We start from the raw sequence: 20,501 nt of genomic DNA on the forward strand, positions 1-20,501 counted from the left end.
GTTCTTCCTTATACTCGCATGTGGAACTTCTTTCTAAAAACAATTTTGGTCTGTGAGAGAAAAACTTATTATATTTACCATCTTTTTCATCTATCTTTTGCAAAGTTTGGAGAATAGATGGATGGGTCTTTTCTGGATCTAGTTTCTACCCACCATAAAAACTCTTCAAGAAGCTACCTTCACTAGGATCAATGAAAATCTAATTTTATTGAGAGACAAGTGAATGGGAGACATTCCCATTATTCTTCATTGTTGATTTAGATGAAAGGCATTTTACAAAGAGACCTTCATCTTTACATGTTGAACCATTTTCAAATAAAGAATCATTATCATGAGAAAGAAATCCATAATCTTTTCCATCGTCATTTTTTATCTTTTTAAAAAAAATTAGCAAGGATGAACCATTCTAGGATCTAGACTCCTACCACCATAGAAATTCTTCAATAAATTTACCTGTAGATGTTCATTAGGAATCTGTTTCTTTGAGTATGAAAATTATTCCTTATCACTATCACTATCACTATCACTTTCCACTTTTCCCTTTGTACCAAACCATGTTTTGAATTCAAACCTTGAAAAGATTCACCAATATTCAATATTCTAAATAGAGTCACCAACCTTCATTCAAGGGATGGTACCTTCATCAATTGCTTTACTAATTATTATTTACTTGACATTGGATGTGACCAATATTTTTCTTGTTCCTTCTTGGAATAACAACTATTCTTTCAATGACTACAACATTTTGACCAATAGTAGCTCTTCACAAGATTTCCCTGAATTCTTCTTCTTCTTCTAGCACTTGATTCACTTGATGATATTGTTGAGCACTTCATCTACACCTCCAAGCTAGAGTGTTCAAATTTGAAATATTGTCTTGTTGCATGTCTCTGAAACCAAGGTTCTCCTATAGAACTAGAAGCACATGCTCATGAGGCAAGACCATTTTACTTCATCACAGGTGACTGATTAATCTTTCTTTATTTGATCCCTAGTAGAGTCACCAAAAATCTATTAGTAAATAGATTTTTCACTTGAAAATGGCCCAATGGAGTGTATGTGGAAAACTATTCACAATAGTTGGATAGGCCCTTGATATGCAACCTTCCTCTGCATTTAGAGGGGTAGCTCCCTCATATGATATAATTTTAAAGTTTTTCAAATAAAGATGAAATCAAACTTTAAAAGATTAATAGAAAGTCATTGATGACAAATGCACCACATGACTTCAAAGCTTTCCTAGACTAAATTAAACCACTAATAACAATAACCAAGATCTATGCTTTAGAATTACCACTAGCATAGTATTGATCCAAAGATTCATATTTACCTCTGCACAATACCTTGAAAATGTTAACTGCAAAGAGAATTGACATTTTTAACAATTTAGATTTTGAAAGAAGAGAACTCAAATAGCATTTTCCTTTATTTTCTTGCACCAAGAACCTAAGAGGAATTTAAATTTGTACACACTTTCCAAATATTTTCTTATTACCAAAATTCTAACCTAAGTCTTCTCCTATTCAAAAGTCCCTTTACAAAGCCAAAATGATCCCTTTTATAGAGATAAAGGTTAAGAACTACTCTCTCATGGTTAATAACTACTTCCCAAATATGTGATTTTTGAGAGGTTAATTAACCTTGACAAAATTAACCAATGTGACTTGAAACTCAAACATTTTGAAAAGAATGTGAATGATTTATCTTTGATGGTAGCCATCTGATCTTCTCCTCTTGAACTTAAAAAGTTGAAGAAGAATCAAATTGAGCATGTCCTTCTATTCTTGATTTTAACAATCCGCTTTATATGGCCATATCCTTCCAAAACTCATCTTTGTCTTAATTGTATGTCAAAATCTCACTCTAGACTTCCATTTGAACCTTGATGGTTTTTGTGGCACACTTTGCATAAGAATTTAATAAAATAGATCAACATATTCAATCACATTTCCCTATTCTAGTCAACATTACAAGCATATGTGAGAGACACCATTAAATTGCTATTTATTTGGGAAGAATGTTTCCTTTCTATTTGACCAACACTTTTATGACATACTTGTGAACCACTACTAACAAATTTTTGTATAGTCTGCATAGCAAGGCGAGTAATCTTGACATGTTTTGTTAGACACCATAAGCTGAAATACATTGCCTCTCATTTGTTCTCTTCTCTTTGATGCTTGGAATCTAAATCTTCAGATATTACCACCAGGGACCTTTCACTTGATTACAAAATAGATCAAAGTTTCTTTTATCTTTATTTCTAAATGCATGTGTGTTGTGACTTGCACTAAGATCTGTTATGAGTTCAATGCATCATACATCTTATTTGTGATTATCCCATTTCATGAAATACAATCATTCACACAAGACTTGTGAGCTATATTGATCATGAACACTATTTACCCATCATTATATTTTGATTGTAGTCACCCAAGAGCCATTTAATTTAACAATTATAATACAATCTATGTTTCCACATTCAGTGTATCTATCTATGAGTAGTGCCTTTTGTATAAAGACATCAACATGGCACAAAAAGATAAGTTGAATAATTTTGAGGGGCAATTATTGTTGTACAACAAAGATGTTGACAACCATCACTCAAAAATGATCCACTCCATATTCAAACCAATTCAAAATCTTTCCATTTACTTAGAAATCCTCCAAGCTTAAGGCATTTAGTCAGACAGTTAGAAGATATATTATATGTGCTTCCAATTTCATTGGCAACTAGTGATGACATTTACATGCTCCTATCGGTAACTACATACTTCACAAAATATGCTCCTATCGGTAACTACATACTTCACAAAATATGCTTGTGTACATGTGCAAGGAAGGTGCGAGATTTTTTCATTTTGTTATCGTGTTGACCTATAATGCTTCCATTACTGACAATGTTCTCTTTTATACTATGCATAATCCTAAATTGGAGGTGACACCTTGGTTATAGTTGAACTGGTCAATGGACATTATATCAAACAATTACCATGCTTTGTTATTATTATACCACTACTATTCTAAATGTTGTGGATGGAAAATAAAGGAAATTTGGTCACAAAAACCATATTCCTTGTCTATATGTTGTGGATGGAAAATAAAGGAAATTTGGTCACAAAAACCATATTCCTTGTCTATGATTTGCTAGGATCTCCTCTACGTGGGTTGGAAAGAAATAGAAGTTGGTCAAAAGGTCCACATGCCCCATCTATGATTTTTGCATTGCATACACATTTTTCCTTTTCCGTTATTATTCTTGTACCTTGTCTATGGTCAGATTGGTCAATAAAACATTCTATCAACCTATCATAGTGTGCTTTCTATTCAATAGAGGTAAAGACCTGCAAATTTCATTGTTTCATTTCTTCCATACTTTGGTATGCATGAGAAATGAGATGCTCAATTTTGTAGAAATATCTCCTTTCTTTCATATACATGAGTTTTCATTATCTTTGATCATGAGCCATTCGCATACACAATACTTCACTAGGTTAATAATTGTCTTTGAAACACATATTTTAAGCCTCTAACCTTAACCTTTTTGGATGAGAGGTTAAGGTTAATGATTGGGTGGAAAATACATGTTTTGGAAATTTATCTTAACCTTTTTGATGGAGAGTTTAAGATTTTATGTTGAAATAAATTTTTTGGACCCTGAACCTTAACCTTTTTTTAGATGAGGCTAATGGTTAATGATTAGGAAGGAAATACGTGTTTTGGGAACATACCTTAACCTTTATGATGGAGAGGTTGAAATTTTAAGATGAAACATGTATTTTGAGAGACTTCATTAACCTTTGATAACTTGAGACTTAGGAATTAGAAATAAAAAAATTTGAAGTACTAGACAATAATAGGAACAAGCCAAAGATATTTTAAATGTAAAAATGCTTAAAATTTTGAGAAGCAATAATTTTAACCTTTAAAAAGAGGTGTGTCCAAGGAATAAAATATTTTGACATGATGAGGATTTTTTTTGAAAATTTAGAGCAATTTTTAATATCCGGACAACAAATACAGAGTGTGAATTTGTGAAGCCATTTTCTCTCATTCATATGATATACATATTTTTGGAAAAAAAACAAAAAGTTAAAAGTAGGCACATGGGTTTCACTAAAAATATATAAGTAATAGTTTTTTATCAACTCCTTTGAAGTTGCAGAGCTAATGTAAGTTCTAAAGCATAATTTTTGAATTGTTACCTAAAGCAAGCTCCATGTTAGGAGCATTGGAAAAAAATATAGCATTTAGTATTAAATGCAATTTTATTTCTCACAAATTCTTGTTCTTTAAAAGTTGAAACAAGGACCATCTTACAAATATATGAGACCATTAGGTTAGATAAAATCAAAGAAAATGAAAAAGTGGTCTATTTATTCAAATTAACAGACATAAACTTAGTGTAGCTACAACTATACATCAATTATGCACTCAAGCATAAAACAACAATAGGAAAGTTATGATCATTTAATTGGAGAGCTACATCAGTTATACCCTTAATTGAATAATTCAACATTCCAAAAAGGATAGATGAGGTTATTTTGGAAAATAGTCTCTGTTGTAATGCTTGATCAACAATTTAGGCCTCCTAGATGATGGATTTGCAAAGAAAATGTGAGTGAAACTTACCCCAAGACTTCAAGATTCTCTATAGTCTCATAAAATGAGTTGAATTAAAGGAATTTTTGATCAAGTTGATTTTATAGACCCTGCAAGTGCAAAAGCCCCAATTTGTGTTTCAGAACCCTTGAAAACTGGAGCTTCCTCAATCTATACTTTCCCAACACTTTCTTCTATAATTGATGGATGGAACACCTTTTCCTTACCATTAGTAGATAAAATACAACAATTATCCACCCCTTAAGGCTAATGTGCTACTATTGTAGCATACCAAGCAATTTCAATGTAAAATTCCTTAAATAGTTATGGTGATCACCAAAATAATTCATTCCCTCCTTCACAAATGCATGTAGAATGTTTAGCTGCCACAATACATATTAGAAACAATTTATTCCATGATAATAAGGAACTTGCATTCATGGAATGACTATTTCATAATTGAGTCATCAAAACTATCAAGAAACTAGAAAGTATTATGGCAACCAACAAAATATGAATGGAAACACTTATGTAAACCTTTAATCAAAGCATGAAAGTGGAAGATTAGATCATAGGTTAATTTACTTGTTTCATTCAATATCAACTTGTCTTCAAAGATAACCAAAAAGATGAACAAAACTCATAAGTCTTGCAAAAACATAGGTTTTCTTATTAAATTTGTGTGCAGTCCATATCTAATCTTTGCAATGTAATCATAGTCTATTAGCACCTCCAACAATTTGACTATTGAAAATTGAGACTTGGATGTTGAATAAATAGTATATATAGGTGGAAGATTTTAAAACACAAACCAATAATGTCTTCCCCATCCTCATACCCTTCTACTCACCAACCATCAAGATTTTTCACTATGGGAATTAAGAGATATTCATTATTTTCATTCAAACCCTAATTGTAGGGTAGGGTAAACAACAAGCTTAAAAAATCCAAAACTAAAATCACTTTCTCCTATTCAAAAAAAATAAGTTATTGCATTCATCAATCCTTAAGAACTCAACTTTCTAAAAAAATAACAATTGATTATCACTCTACAAAAATATTTTAGAAAGATTTAATCTAACTGTGCATGATTTTCCCACCAAAAATATTACAATTTCATTCACAATTTGTACAATACTATTCCAACCCTAGACTAGGTTGAAGATAATAAATTTATAGGTCAAATCTCTTTACCTTATAACTTCATCCTTCTAGGTTCGATCAAAATAATGATCTGACTATTAGACTTCTAGATTACAAGAAAAATTGCAAAAAGTTGCATAACAACTTTTATTGCAATTTTTTCAATTTTTGCAACTTTTACACAAACTTCAAATAAAAAACTCCACATGCCTTCAAAACTATACCACAATATGCAAAAATATTATAAAACATAAAAATGGAGATTTTTGGTCAACTCATAATGTTTGACCAAGCATTGAGCAACCTTTGACTTGCCTATAACCTTATTACAACCTATAAACAACTTGTCTAAATACATGTTTGAGATTGCCTTAACTATCTTGTGTCAACTTGGATGCTTATTGACCTTCTATACTATCCTACCTAGCGTTTAACCACCTTATTTAGGACCTAGGGCCCCTACACCAAGATCTAGGATTTCGTTGTCATGCCCTTTTCATTGATGTATATGTATGTATGTATGTATGAATGAATGAATGTGCATATGTATGTATGTATGTATGTATGTATGTATGTATGTATGTACATATGTATACATATGTATATGTATATGTATGTACATATGTATACATATGTATATGTATATATATGTGTATATGTATGTATGTATGTATGTATATAAATAATAAAACTCACTCAACAGGTAGCATGACCATAAGCTTTTAAACATAACTATATAAAGAATGAGTTAGGATTTATATAGGTCAATTGATCTAGTTTCATATTAGCTAGGTTGATTACAAATTCATGTAGAATTTTCATCAAATTAGGTACAATAAAATGAATGATCAGTTGTTTCTAACTATCATTAACTTGATTGGTCTATTTAGACCCATTGATTATTGTCACATACTTTTAAACATAACTATATAAGGAGTGACTTAGAACATATATAGGTTAATCTTATATTAAATATGAATTACAACACAAAGGTTTCACTAGGGTATTATAGGATTGTAATTATAGAAAAACACCTAATTCTCCTGAGTGGGTGTATGATGATGAAGAGCTATATTAGGTGAGTAAAGCTCACCAATGGTCATAGGAATACAACTACATAAAAGAAATTAGAAAATAGAACTACATATTCGTTAGAGTAAGTAGTTCAAGGGTCTTGATCCTATGTATATAGGTATGTAGGTAACCTAGTAGGCAAAGTATGCCACTCATGTGCAGACACCTTGGATATAGTTAGGTAGCATGGATCATCATAATGCATTATGCACTTTCTCTGGCCTTACCTCATAAATGTAATAGTTCAAAAGCTTTCTACCAAGTTGAATGAAGTCTAGAATCAATGCTAATGCTATATTGCTCAAAATCAATGTCAATATTTATATTATATAATTCATTTATTTTTTTAGATGTCATATGTACTAAAGAGATAGTAATATTTAATTATTATCAATTATATACAAGATACTACTAATGCTTGTATGTGTTATAATTTTATAGCCTGGATATTTTCTTGTGAAGAAAGTCCACGCCTAACAATATGAACCTAGAAAAAAATAAGGTGATAATTGTTAGATTGTGATCTCAATTCAAAAGAAACAATGATGGAAAATGTTATTGTCCTTGCAAAAAATGCAAGGGTTTTAAAGAATCAAATAATTCTAATCACATCAGCTCAAAGACATTGTTGGCAACATGATCACATTGAAGGGGGAAAGGATTTTCGTCCTTTAGTGGATGTGGATTACAAACTGGTGGAACATGGAGGCATGATTATCAAAGTAGAAGGTGATACTCTCATGGAAGAAGATGATCTTGAGGCAGAGAACACAATTAAATATGTTGGTATTGGTGCAACTAATAATGTGCCAGAGAATAGGATTGAAGAATATTTTACTAGCACAACTGATGAAGATGATGAAGATGATAATAGTTGTGCATCTAATGATGATGATGAAGAGAACCTTGATATACCTGTAACTAAAAAGGAATATGATCGCTTATACCAAGGCTCCCAAACAACACTTCTCTCCATTGTAGTGTTGGCAGTAAACTTCAAGGTTATGAATGGTATATCCAATGTAGCAATCTCACGTATGCTAAGGTACAATGTCATTTTTGTCATCTTCTATGTTAGCGTACCATTAATTTTCTTTATATTAATATCAATGTTTTTCCATAGGTTGATAGGTGAGTTTTTTTTACCACCATCAAACATTCGACCTCGCTCTTACTGAGAATTATTGACCATTATGAAAGATATTGGAATGGAGTATCAAACAATACATGCATGTCCCAATGATCATATTATATATCATAAACAACATGAATTTGCAATAGAATTCCTTGATTGTCACATTAGTAGATATTAGTTAGATCAAATAATGAAAAAGGTGCCTCACAAGGTTCTTTGATACTTTCCTATTATTCTACATCTACAACAATTAGTTAGGTGTACTAGCTTGGTACAATTTATGGATTACCATGTATGTAATATAAGTCAAGATGACATTATATGAATGCCTGTGGATGGTTTTACATTTAAGGAAATATAAGATAGGTGGTTATTATTTAAACAAGAACCTTGTAATCTAAAGCTTTCGTTGACAACAGACAATGCCAATCCATTTGGAGAGATGAGATCTATTTACTCAGTCTAACTTATTTTTTTATCAATAGTATCATTCCTCCTTGGATGTCCATAGATAGGGAGCACATAATATTGGCAATGATTGTACCACATATTTTTCCATTCAATAGTCATCTAAATTAATTTATAAACACAATATCAAAATGGTCATAATAATTATATTTTGTTTATGTTCATTCAACTAGGTAAGTACCAAGTGAAAGATATGAACATATATATTGAGCCCTTGATTGATGATTTGTTCAAGTTATGGAATGGATTCACTATGTATGACATCTCTAGACCAATTGGTGAAAGGAAATTTCAATTCTGTGCAATGCTTGTATGGACTATACATGATGCCCTTGGACTAACACATTTTTGTGGTATGTAAAATTGTTAACGTGTACTTTTCATTGTATGTTTAAGTTGCATGTGATAATTGTAAATGTGAATCTTATACTACACATGTCATCCAATTATACACAATCTTGTAGGTTTTTGAACAAAGGGAAAATGTTCATGTCCAATTTGTGGTGCAAAGATGAAATCGTGCCATTCAAAAAGTTTAGGAAAGTAGGTGTTCGATGAGCATGGACACTTTCTCCACAAAAATCATAAGTCTCAAATTGTTGAAAAACATCTTTTCAATGGGAAAGAAGAGACAACATCAAAGCCACGAAGAATGACACCTCACATTTGGAAGTTGTAATACAATAGAATGATCATTGAGGTGATGTCATTCCATCTATTGCAGGTTTTTGTATGAAATTTAAATTTGGATACTATCTTTTTTTTTACTAATGATATAATTGATGTTCATGAAGTTCATCAAGGCACCGATGAGAAACTTCTAAAAGGACTTGAAAGCTATCCTAGAAAATTTAGTAGGTTTTCATGCTTTGAGCACCTCCCAATCATGCAATTGTTTGATGTTATGCATATTGGAAAGAATGTAAAAGAGACACAATGAAAAATATTGGATGGAAGACATGACAAAGAAAAATTCATCAAAATTTGCAATGACATTGATGAATCCAATTATACATTGACATTTTTTATTGAATCAAATAGAAATGGAAACTGGATTAATACAAGTTCTATTACTTGGTTATTAATGCAGAAACAAACTAATACCATGGCCATTAAAAAAAACTAAATTTCTCGTAGGATTTGTTGCACACATAAGCAGTCTCATATCAAAGAAAGGTGATTTTGGGTCAGGGTTGAAAATGCATGATTGGCATACTTTCATCAAGGTAAGTCATGTTCTTCTCTATTTACAATAAATTTATTAAACATCATGTACTTTTGATTTTTTTATTTTATAGTATATTGAAAATATCATTTTATTATTGCTACAGTACATTCTACCTCTATCTCTCCCACACAACTTTGACAACATGAGTGTCAATCACATTATATATGTTCTTGGGAAATACATGAGGTAAGAAGTGTTATTAGTCTCGTTAATATATTGTTGCATGATGAATATCTTCTAGGTGGTTTTCATGTAAAGAAATTGATAAAAAAAGACATAAAGCAATGGAAGAGAAAAATTCCTCAACTTTTGTGTGAGATGAAAAAGTGTCTACCTTCAACTTTTTTCAATGCACAAGAACACTACCTCATACATCTAGTTGAGGAGATTTAATTGTGTGGACCTATACCAACTAGGTCAATGTGGATGGTTGAGATGCACTTAAAATTTTTGAAGGGCTTGATTTGATAGAGAGCACGTCCTAAGGGTTATATGGTCAAGGGATATATGGTCTACTAGACCATGGTTTATATCAGTGAATATCTTCCTAGGTTTGTATTAAAGATCCATGTAGATTGCATTTGGGATCCCAACTCCATGAATAGATTCAAATGAGGGTACTTGATTGGGAAAGGTAGATTGAGGAAAGTGAGAGATAATTATAATATGTTATTGTAGTTAATTAATTCTTATCCATCATCAATATAAGTTATTTCTAACTGGTCTATTTATTTTATGTAGTTGCCCATGAGTGGGATGCACTTCATTTGTATATTGCAAACAATCTTGATTGGATGATGGTAAGGATTGAACAATCTCAACAAACACTCATTAACATTGGAAAGTGTTACTTCATTGGTTAAAGAAGCTCATCATTATGGAGATCCCAATATTATGCCAATGGTAATTGATCTAGCAAATTGTTTAAGAGGTGAAAAGGTACGTATATGTTAATCTATCATGTTCCATTTGATTAATATCAACTCAAGGATGGATGCATAATTTTGACATGTTTGAAAAATAACAGGTCAAGAACCACAAAGCTATGTATTACAATGGCTGTAAAGTCTGCATAAAAAGGTAGGCAAGACTAAGAAAACTTATGATTTTGGGATACCTAGAATGTTTGAGGTCACCAATATTTCATCTAGAAACAACATGCATCCTCAACAATTTGAAAATAGATACTATGGCATTTTGGATGATATAATTGAGTGCAACTTTAATTCCTTCAAACAAGTTCTATTCAATGTTAAATGGTATAGGCTATGACTAAATCAAAATGATCCTAATATAACTATTATTGAGCATGACATTGGATTTACATTGATTAATACAAGGTCATTTGAGCTAGTTGGAAATGAGCACTATGTTTTTCCAAGCCAATGTGAGCAAGTGTCCTACTTGGGCATTCCATATAAATTAGTTTGGTCATTTATTGTTAGACATGATCTAGGAGGAAGACTAGTAAAGTATAATGTGATTGAAGAAGAAGATGAAGGAGGAGATGATGATGATGATCGCGAAGATGGAGGAGATGATGATACTAATAATGGTGAAGATGAAGAAGGAGATGATGATGATGATGATGGAAAAGATGTTGATGATGATGGTGATGGCATTGATGGTGGTGGTGGTGGTGGTGGTGGTGGTGGTGGTGATGGTGATGGTGATGATGATGATGATGATGATAATGATGATCATAGTGACGATCATGATGTTAACGATGGTCATTTTGATGATTTGGATGATGATGGTGGTAATGATGATGTTCATGTTGATGAGATGGATGAAGAAGATGATCAATGACATGATCAATGGAAATGTGTTAGGTATTGATTACTTATAATATATTTTGTGTGGTAACCAATTGAAAAATATACAATGTTATGATTTTTGCAATGTATGTGTATTGTTCATGTTATGTTCTATGCGTAATTTATAGCATAAGTATCATGTAATTTGTAACTAACTTAAGACAAATGATTTACATATGTAAGAAACTATACCCCTTTAACAAGGATTGTAAAAAGTGACATGGATCAAGAGGTATAAGTTTACATGCTTGCTTTCTCTTTACCTTCAAAATTAACTTTAGGTAAACTTCATCAATATTAGTCTCATTTTCTATCCTGATATTTTGCTCTTTCAACTATATCTCTCATTTGATGGGCTCTAGGTACTACCAAATAGGTATCTATCAATTTTTTCTTCCTCAAGTGAGGGAAATGAGGGAATAGAAGAGGATAGTGAGACATGTAGTAGGTGTATGAGAGAGAGAGACAAACTATAGAGAAAAATATTAGAATAAAATTCAATAAATGCATGCAATTTTTCCTTTCTCATGAGGGTCTTGTTCTTATAATGATGAGACCAAGGGTGACACCAAGGTTCCCTTGAGTTACACACATCTTGAGAAAGAATGGGTACCCAAGGAATTACCTCCAATTAACACTAATTTTTGTGTTAACGAGAGGATATATCACATAGCTCCATCATCATTACATGGTTTCAGCCTATTTTCCATGGATGGCATAAATATCAGTTATAACAAGGTTGTTGAATTGATAGAATATGTAGGAACTTGTTACAATTACAGAAACTAGATGCGGATAGTTCAATATAAAAAAAGTATGCATAGATATGCATTGTTAGAAAATTATTTAGAATGAAAAGAAAATGATCAAAGTAAAAGAATTGCTATGTACATTGATGTAAGTCCAAAGCAATAGGAAATATTGTAGGTTTTACAAATAGTGTGCATCCTGGGTCAACTAATAAGCAATCCAATTGCATTTTCAATGCACGTGAGGGGAATCATATTTTTGTATGTGCAATAAAATCAATAAGTTTAGGGGAAGAGTTACTAATATATTACAATTTGAATCACATAGATACAAGGAAACTTACTATCATTGGACTTGTAAGTACTATATATGTAAAATTTAAACTAATTACTTCTAATTAGAACTCTAATATAGAATATAACATTTTAATAATAAGGTTTTTTGCCAAGTGGACTATTCATTTGATTATGCTAATGTTTTTATATATATTCTTTGGACCATAGGGTGACATGGCTGATCCATCAGATGATAGAGGTAGGGATTTTGCTCCCACCTCTTCTCCAATGCAAGTAAACCTTCTGTATAAAAATTAATAGAATTATAATTTTACAAAATGTCAGATTATTGTTACTTTTGTGAAGGTTTTGGACTTGTTTTGATTGTCTTACTATTTCTTTTGTCACAATTTGATTCATAGGGAAAGGGAAAGGAACAAATTACACAACAACATTTACTTGCTGATATGGAAGCCACTGTATTATGTGATGATGACATCACATATAGCAGTGACCCTATTAGCCAGTGTAAAAAGACCTGAAGAATGTCAATCTACAAATTCTTGGGCTTGTGATAGATTCACATCCAACAAAAGAAAAAGAGGCCACAAGAAATGAATTGTGTTGTAGAGCATGCTATCTGGAAGTAAGCAAAAATGAGTCTTTTGCTTGGAAAATAGTTCAACTAAGCTTTATATCTTATACTAATTTATGGATCATGAACCACAATATGAATGTTTTATTATAGGATTTTTGAGACCACACCAATTTCTTCCACCTGACAACGGTACTAGTGTACATCCTTTAGGTATGTGATTTCGATTCTCAATCATCAGAAGGGACGTTATTTTCTTCATGATTGTTATTGATAGTTTTACATTACTCTTGTCATGTTCACTCTTATCCTTTACTTAACCACTTGTATTCATTCTTTGATACTTAAGATTGATACAATCCATTATCCATACTCTATAATTGATACTCATTCCTAATATGTTATCTTACTTCTACGTGGAAAACTCATATATCTTTTCTAATTATAATTGTTGAACCTCTATGATGATATAGTCTTATATGTATATCCTCTTGGCCAATTCCATGTCCATGAGCTTGTGATGATATAATTCTAATATCCCTATTGTACATAATAGACGGTTTGAAACTTTAAATCATTTCCTTCGATATGATTATGTTTTCATTATCATAAAATATGCCTCTAAAATTTTATATATATGCCTCTGATATCTATGTTGCTCCTCATTGATAATTCCCTTGATGTAATGTTTCCTTTTATTAAAATGTGGGAAATATGTAGAAATAATTACAAAACTCAATTGCAAGAGACTTCTTTCCTTAAAGTCTCAAATGAAACTTATAAATGATAATGATTGTTCTTATGTTATACAATTGATATGATATGTGATAACAATGCCACTGTTATCTCTCATACAATAATTAGGTGTATGTAAGATGATTTTGGTCTATATAGCTACACAATGTTAACATTATCTATGTTGTTTCTGATATGACTAATAACAATTATGCAAGGATGGTCTTTAATTTAAATTGTGCAACTAATGGGATTGGTATCTATCTTTGATATGACAGTGTAAGTAAGCTACAATCTATTCCTACTCTCGCTATAATTACTCTCGCTCATAGTGATGTATTTTCTATTCTTCATATGTTGATGAAAAATTGTAAATTTTCTCAATGATGCTATCATTGTGTCTAATTTTAATCCTTAAACATATGCAATTATCTTTCAAATATTTCTTATTGTCATATCATGATATATTGCTATAGGACTGGTTCCTCTTATATTGGTATATTGCTTACCCTCAACTTGATAATATTTATTTGAAATAACTCATGGGTGGAGAGTTTCTCCCAATAGCATGTCATTGTTATTTATTATTTATTATTAAATTCTATTAGAGAAAAATAGGGGACATGAAATATATATATATATATATATATATATATATATATATATATATATATATATATATATATATATATATATATATATATATATATATATATATATATATATATATATATATATATATATATATATATATATATTAGGTTCTAATGATTTCCATATGCCTAGTTCCACAAGGCTAGCTAGCACTCCGAGATTTCTGACTGTAGGATCGACAATAAAGAGCATGCAAACATCCACACCTGTTGCAACTAGAGCTAGTAAATCCTTGTTTTGCTACATTTTTTTATGTGTTAAATATAATAATATTTGTACTTTCTTGTTCATTTGAGTATATTATGACATTTATTAACTTTTTTATGTGATAGGTACACCTTCTCATGGTGATGATAGAACTGATACCATTATTGCTAATAAATTACTAGCTTATCCTAGAACATCCTGTGTTACTTGTACTAGCTCATTGGAGGCATCATTGTTGATGATTGAGAAATATATGATTCCCTTAAAATTTCCTGAGCTTCCAAGTACTTTAAAATTACAATTATTTAAAGTATAATTCTAGTTTACTTATTTATAACTCATTTTTGACTAATGATGTGGTGATGATTTTGCAGGAAACAATCTTTTTCATGAAACTTTTTGTCATTTAACATTGAAGATATTTGGGCCCACATTATGTAAAAGGTATATAGCTTGATATAATTGGTTGCTACATTTTTCCATTCATCTTTGAACTAATTTTTTTATCTAACAATTTTTTTTTTGTTAAAAGTTGGACTAACCAAGCCCCTAAATGAAAAGATCATCTCATAAAAACTATAGAGGAGTTCTTTGGTCAAATTTTTTTAAATAGAGCCCAACTTCTAAAAAAATCTTGCAAGCATCTAAAGACTATGAGAGACCATTACAGAAGGGCTCTAAATCTCAACCCAAAGTATGAGCACCCTCCTATGGTACCATAGCTAGAGTCAAATAAAATCATTGAAGATGCAAAAGAGAAGAGACTAAGGGATAAAGGAGTTAACCCACCACCCGAAAAAAATAGGTATGTGTCTCATAAACTTCAGTCTATCATCTATTCCATCCTTCCAAGAGAATATTCAATATCTCATGAATTTATACCACCCTTCAAACACACATACACACCATAACCAAGCCTTTGTCACATTTTTTTTAAGAATGTTGATTCACTATTTTTGCTTGCAACAACAATTAACATGTTGATTCATGATCAAATCTTCACAAGGAGAAATAGTTACATTCAAACCCATAAGATAACTATCAAGACAACCTAGAAACAATTAACACCTTCCATAATCCCCATACAGTGAGAATCATACAATCAATGTATTCTTCATTTTGAATTTGCACAACATTTACTGTCTAACAATGAGTAGTGAGGCCTTTTTCCATTACATGTTATTTATAAGAAGGTTAGTTCATTGTCCTAAAAGAAGTGTCATGATGAACATATGAAAATATAAGGATTTGGAGACATTTGGAGTTAGAAAATATTGTGGTGATAGAAATGCCTATCCTAGAACTTCTCCAACATCCCAGGGAGGTTCTTGATCATTTTTTATGCCTTTTCACATGACCCGTAAGCATGTTTAAGGAACGTTGCAATAGTAAAAGGTATGGAGTGAAGGTAAAAGCAATGGATTCATTGAGAAAAGTGAACAATCATTGAAGTTTCATATAGTGCTAGAATATAACATAGGAGAGAAAGATCATGTATTATAGCCAATCATTAAGGCATGGAATAATATCATGATGATTTCATATTAAGAGAGGATAGTTGAGCCATTACTTCCTTTTTTACAATTTACATGTCTAATTCATTTGTGGATTTATATAATATAACATATTTCTAACATATTTCAAATTTTACATATATAGGCTATAGGACACATCAAAGGCAACACAAACTAGGAAAGAGAAGGTTGGTCAACACCATCTTTGTTCTGGTGGATATATGAAAATTCACTCACACTTTGTAAGTAGTAGTAAATGAAATTTCATATCAAATTTTTAAATAAAATTACAAATAAGAAATACATTAATTATTGACAATATTATGCAAAAAATGCTAGGTATTGAATTTAACCTAGTGCATATAGAAGAAGACAAACAAATTGGCTTCAAGCAAGGCTATAAAGTAGTGGTTGCCCACCACCACAAAAATTCTAGTGTAGTGGTTGACACACAGGTAAATAGGCCAAATAAATAATAATATTAATTGAGAACTTTATGACAACTTTTTTTTTTTAATGTTAATATCAAACAGTGATAACAATTCTCACATGACATGTCATTGCAGCCTACTACTCTCAGCATAGATCTTACTCATGATGACCAAGTAACAAATCCTACACATGACGAAGAGCTCAATGTGCATCACAATGATATAGATACTTTTTAAATTTATATTGAAAATTAATCATGTAATTACTAATAAAATTTAACATTTTAAATTGTAATTGGTGTAACCTTTATGTGATAATTTTTTAGTATGCAGAGCATGATGTTAGTATTGAGCATGTTGAGGTTGGGCCTGAATGAATGTGATGGTAGATGATTTGGCACTGTTAGGTAAAGAAAAATCCCTATTATTTTCTTTAGATTAGTGAAATACTTATAACATTAAAAAATGTTTAGAATTAAACTCATTTATTTCTTATTGTAGGGGTGCATTAGCCTTGTCTTCAACAAAAGAAGAGGAAGCCTCATGTCATAAGATCAAAACAACAAGAGCCACAGGATGCCAAAGATAGTCAAGATGTGCCTATTAGCCTTTATCTTGAAAAAGAAGAAGAAGAAGAAGAAGAAGAAGAAGAAAAGAAGAAATGAATGTTAAAAACCTTGTTTTATGATGAATGTGTTGATGGATATTTATGAATGTTGCTTATTAATGGATTTTTATGAATGTTTCTTATTGATGATGAATATTGATGAATTTTATGTCATGTTATTGAATATTTTTGTGTGATTATAATGATTGTCATGTTCACAAATTATTGATGAATGTTTATAGGTATTAATGAATTATATGTTGTGTTAATGACTGTTATGTGAATATAATGATTGATGTGTTCACAAATTATTGATGAATGTTTATATGTACTAATTAATTGTATGTCATGTTAATGTATGTTATGTGATTATAATGATTCAATGATATACTTTTAAAATGAATGAATGAAATATTTATTTAGTTGTTAATGAGAAATTTAGAGTGATTATAGTGGGGGAGAGGCCAAATGAGCTTCCGCCTTCACATGGTTGGACTTGTTAAGTAGAGAATATGAAAGGATTCTCAAAACCAAGTGAAACTCAAGCTAAACCAAGTGAAGCTCAAACTAAACCTGTTAAAAAAAATTTAGTTACAACTTATTTTTGTATCATGTCATTATTGACTCTCACATGCATTACTATCATTATTGTAGATCATTGAGATGCTCAAACTTTGAAGTCTCCAACATGGTACTTACTTTTAGTGGGTGAACATAGAAATTTCCATGTGAATGCCTTAAAATGGCCTTAGCATAAGTAATATGAATTACAACATGTTTTTTTCCCTATAATTTGTATGTCTATTATGATTTATTATTGATTACCAATTCGATAGAAATGGACAACATGTTGCTTTCTCTATAAGTTGTATGCAGGCATGGAGCTATCTCACAAGAGATTGTGTATCACACTTATCCACCAAGGAGGAGAAAGTATTTGATTGTCAATATTAAGGTATATCAATCTTCTAAGTTTACTAGCTTTAGGTTTCTTATACTATCTTTGTTACTATCAATATCTTATGAGACTCTCTACAAGTACGAGCTATGAATCTATACAAGTCAAATGAAGGTGAATGAATGTAGATCTTAGGATGAAAGATGACTCTAGGATTGGAGGGGTATGAGAGCATTAGGCACTATAGACCATAGATTTTATTTAGTTCATACCAAGAGTTGCTTCCAGGTTTTAATTTATTATCATCCTTATTTTTCCAAAAATTAAAAAGAAACCTCAAGATCCCTATTCTATCCAAGCTCCTTAAAGTCTATCATAGAAAAATTCATGTCTATATTGAGAAAAAAGGTCAAGAATTCTACAAGTTGGGAAGGCAACAACATGCCTTTATTAGTATGCAGAAAGTGTGCATCATTACTTTATTGTAGTTATTGTCATAACTAGTGGCAATGATATATAATGATGTTTATTTTCTATTTGTCACTATGGTCATGTTGTATGTCATGAAAACATTTGATTATTTTTCATGGAATGACCCAACGAATTAACTTGCCACTGTCATTTTTAAAAGTGCTGTCATATTCAAACTCCTCCTTGATATGCTTTGACATAAATGGACTTATGTTTTCATAGTTCTCTAATTCAATCTTGTAATTTGTTATCATCATGTGCATTATTCACATATGTTGATGATTGACATGCTAAATTGAAAATGTGTTCAAAATTCACCACTATTGAATGTATAAGAAAGTCTAAGTAATTAATGATTCTCTGGAATGATTACCATTCTCCTTTAATAGTTCAAGATGGAGTGTGATTTTGGGTTGCAACTCTTCTTCATGCAACCTTTCATTTATCAATAGTAGCTCTTCGTAAATGGAAAAACCAATGTGCTTAAACTAAAGATACAAGTCATGCTTAAAAAATGATGTTTAATATTTCCTCTTGGGTAGAAATTATATGAATATCAATTATGTTATAGAATTTTTCTTGTTGTTGCATAAGTTTTCCATATATCAAGTGTTAATTTTCATTTGAATTCATTTATCATATAAATTGGCTTCCCTTTGGCACCATGAGCACTATTTAGAGATGAACAAAAGTGGAAGAAACAATATCCAAACTAGGACACCTTGTGCTCCCAATTGATCCTTAGTAGCCAGAGACTCCAAAAAATAGAAGGAAAAACTCCTTCATGCATAGACATTCATTTATCAACAAAAAATACCATACTTAGAATCATTCAACCTTTGCTAATCCATATGTTTGCTACCAAACTAATTAGTCGATATTTATTAGATCACTAATTAGGATATTGTTGATTGTAATCCTTGACCATTCCTTAAGTGATCCTTTTTATGCAATGATAATATATTCTCTCCTTGCTTAACATAAGCAATCCAAGGCAATATGCATTGATGCTTAAGATAATTTTCTTTATCACTTGGAAAATGTAGTCATAAAATTGGCCCTTGAGCACAAAACTATGACTCTAGTTTCTCCTTCAAAGATATGGCTAGCAAATGATAATCAATTCCATTAGTATCAAAGGGAAAAATTTTAATTTAAAAAAAAATGCTGACTACCGTCATTATTTCAACATTTACTACTATTGATGGTATTATCTACCTATTGAAACATCTCTACAAGTCGCCTCTATTTTGATGCATCCTACTGTCAAGAGTATGAGAAACCCATCAAAACATCTCTCCTGGTTGTTGATAGTTCAACACATCCTATCGTCGATGATGTGGATTACTCATAGAACCATCTCTCATGTCATCAAGATTTTGACATTCTACACTAGTTTTCTAACACTGCCATGTGACAATGATGGAAATAATTTTCAATGGATTTTGTTGTCGATATATTGACACCCATCTTGTGTGTCAAAATTTTGACTCCCATTTAGCGACAGTAGTTTTCAACATTTTTGAGTTGCAATTTTGATGGACGAGCACAAAAAAATAATTCCAAATTTACTAGTGCAAAGAGGGAGATTGTTGGAAACTTACAATTGGAAAAATTGTTGTATTGTCATTGATGTCAAATCTATGGATGAGATATATTGCTACCTAATCTAAATATAATATCTATTTGATTGATGAAGAGGATTTGAGAGTTTCTCATAACTATAGCACCTAGATGAAAGGTTGAAGTTATGAAAAGGAGTTACAATGGACATTTTATTAAATAGACTTTGATAAAGAAAAGTAATTGTTTATGTCAAGGAAGCTAAGTCTAGATGAGAAAAAGAGTAAAATACTAAGGAGTGCTAAGTAATGCTAGTGTCAACTGAGCCATAGTC

The sequence above is a fragment of the Cupressus sempervirens genome, unplaced genomic scaffold (assembly GCF_028749045.1).
Source record: "Cupressus sempervirens isolate cs-2001-9-10 unplaced genomic scaffold, ASM2874904v1 CseChr00s100002_03, whole genome shotgun sequence".
In the NCBI taxonomy this organism is placed as follows: domain Eukaryota; kingdom Viridiplantae; phylum Streptophyta; class Pinopsida; order Cupressales; family Cupressaceae; genus Cupressus; species Cupressus sempervirens.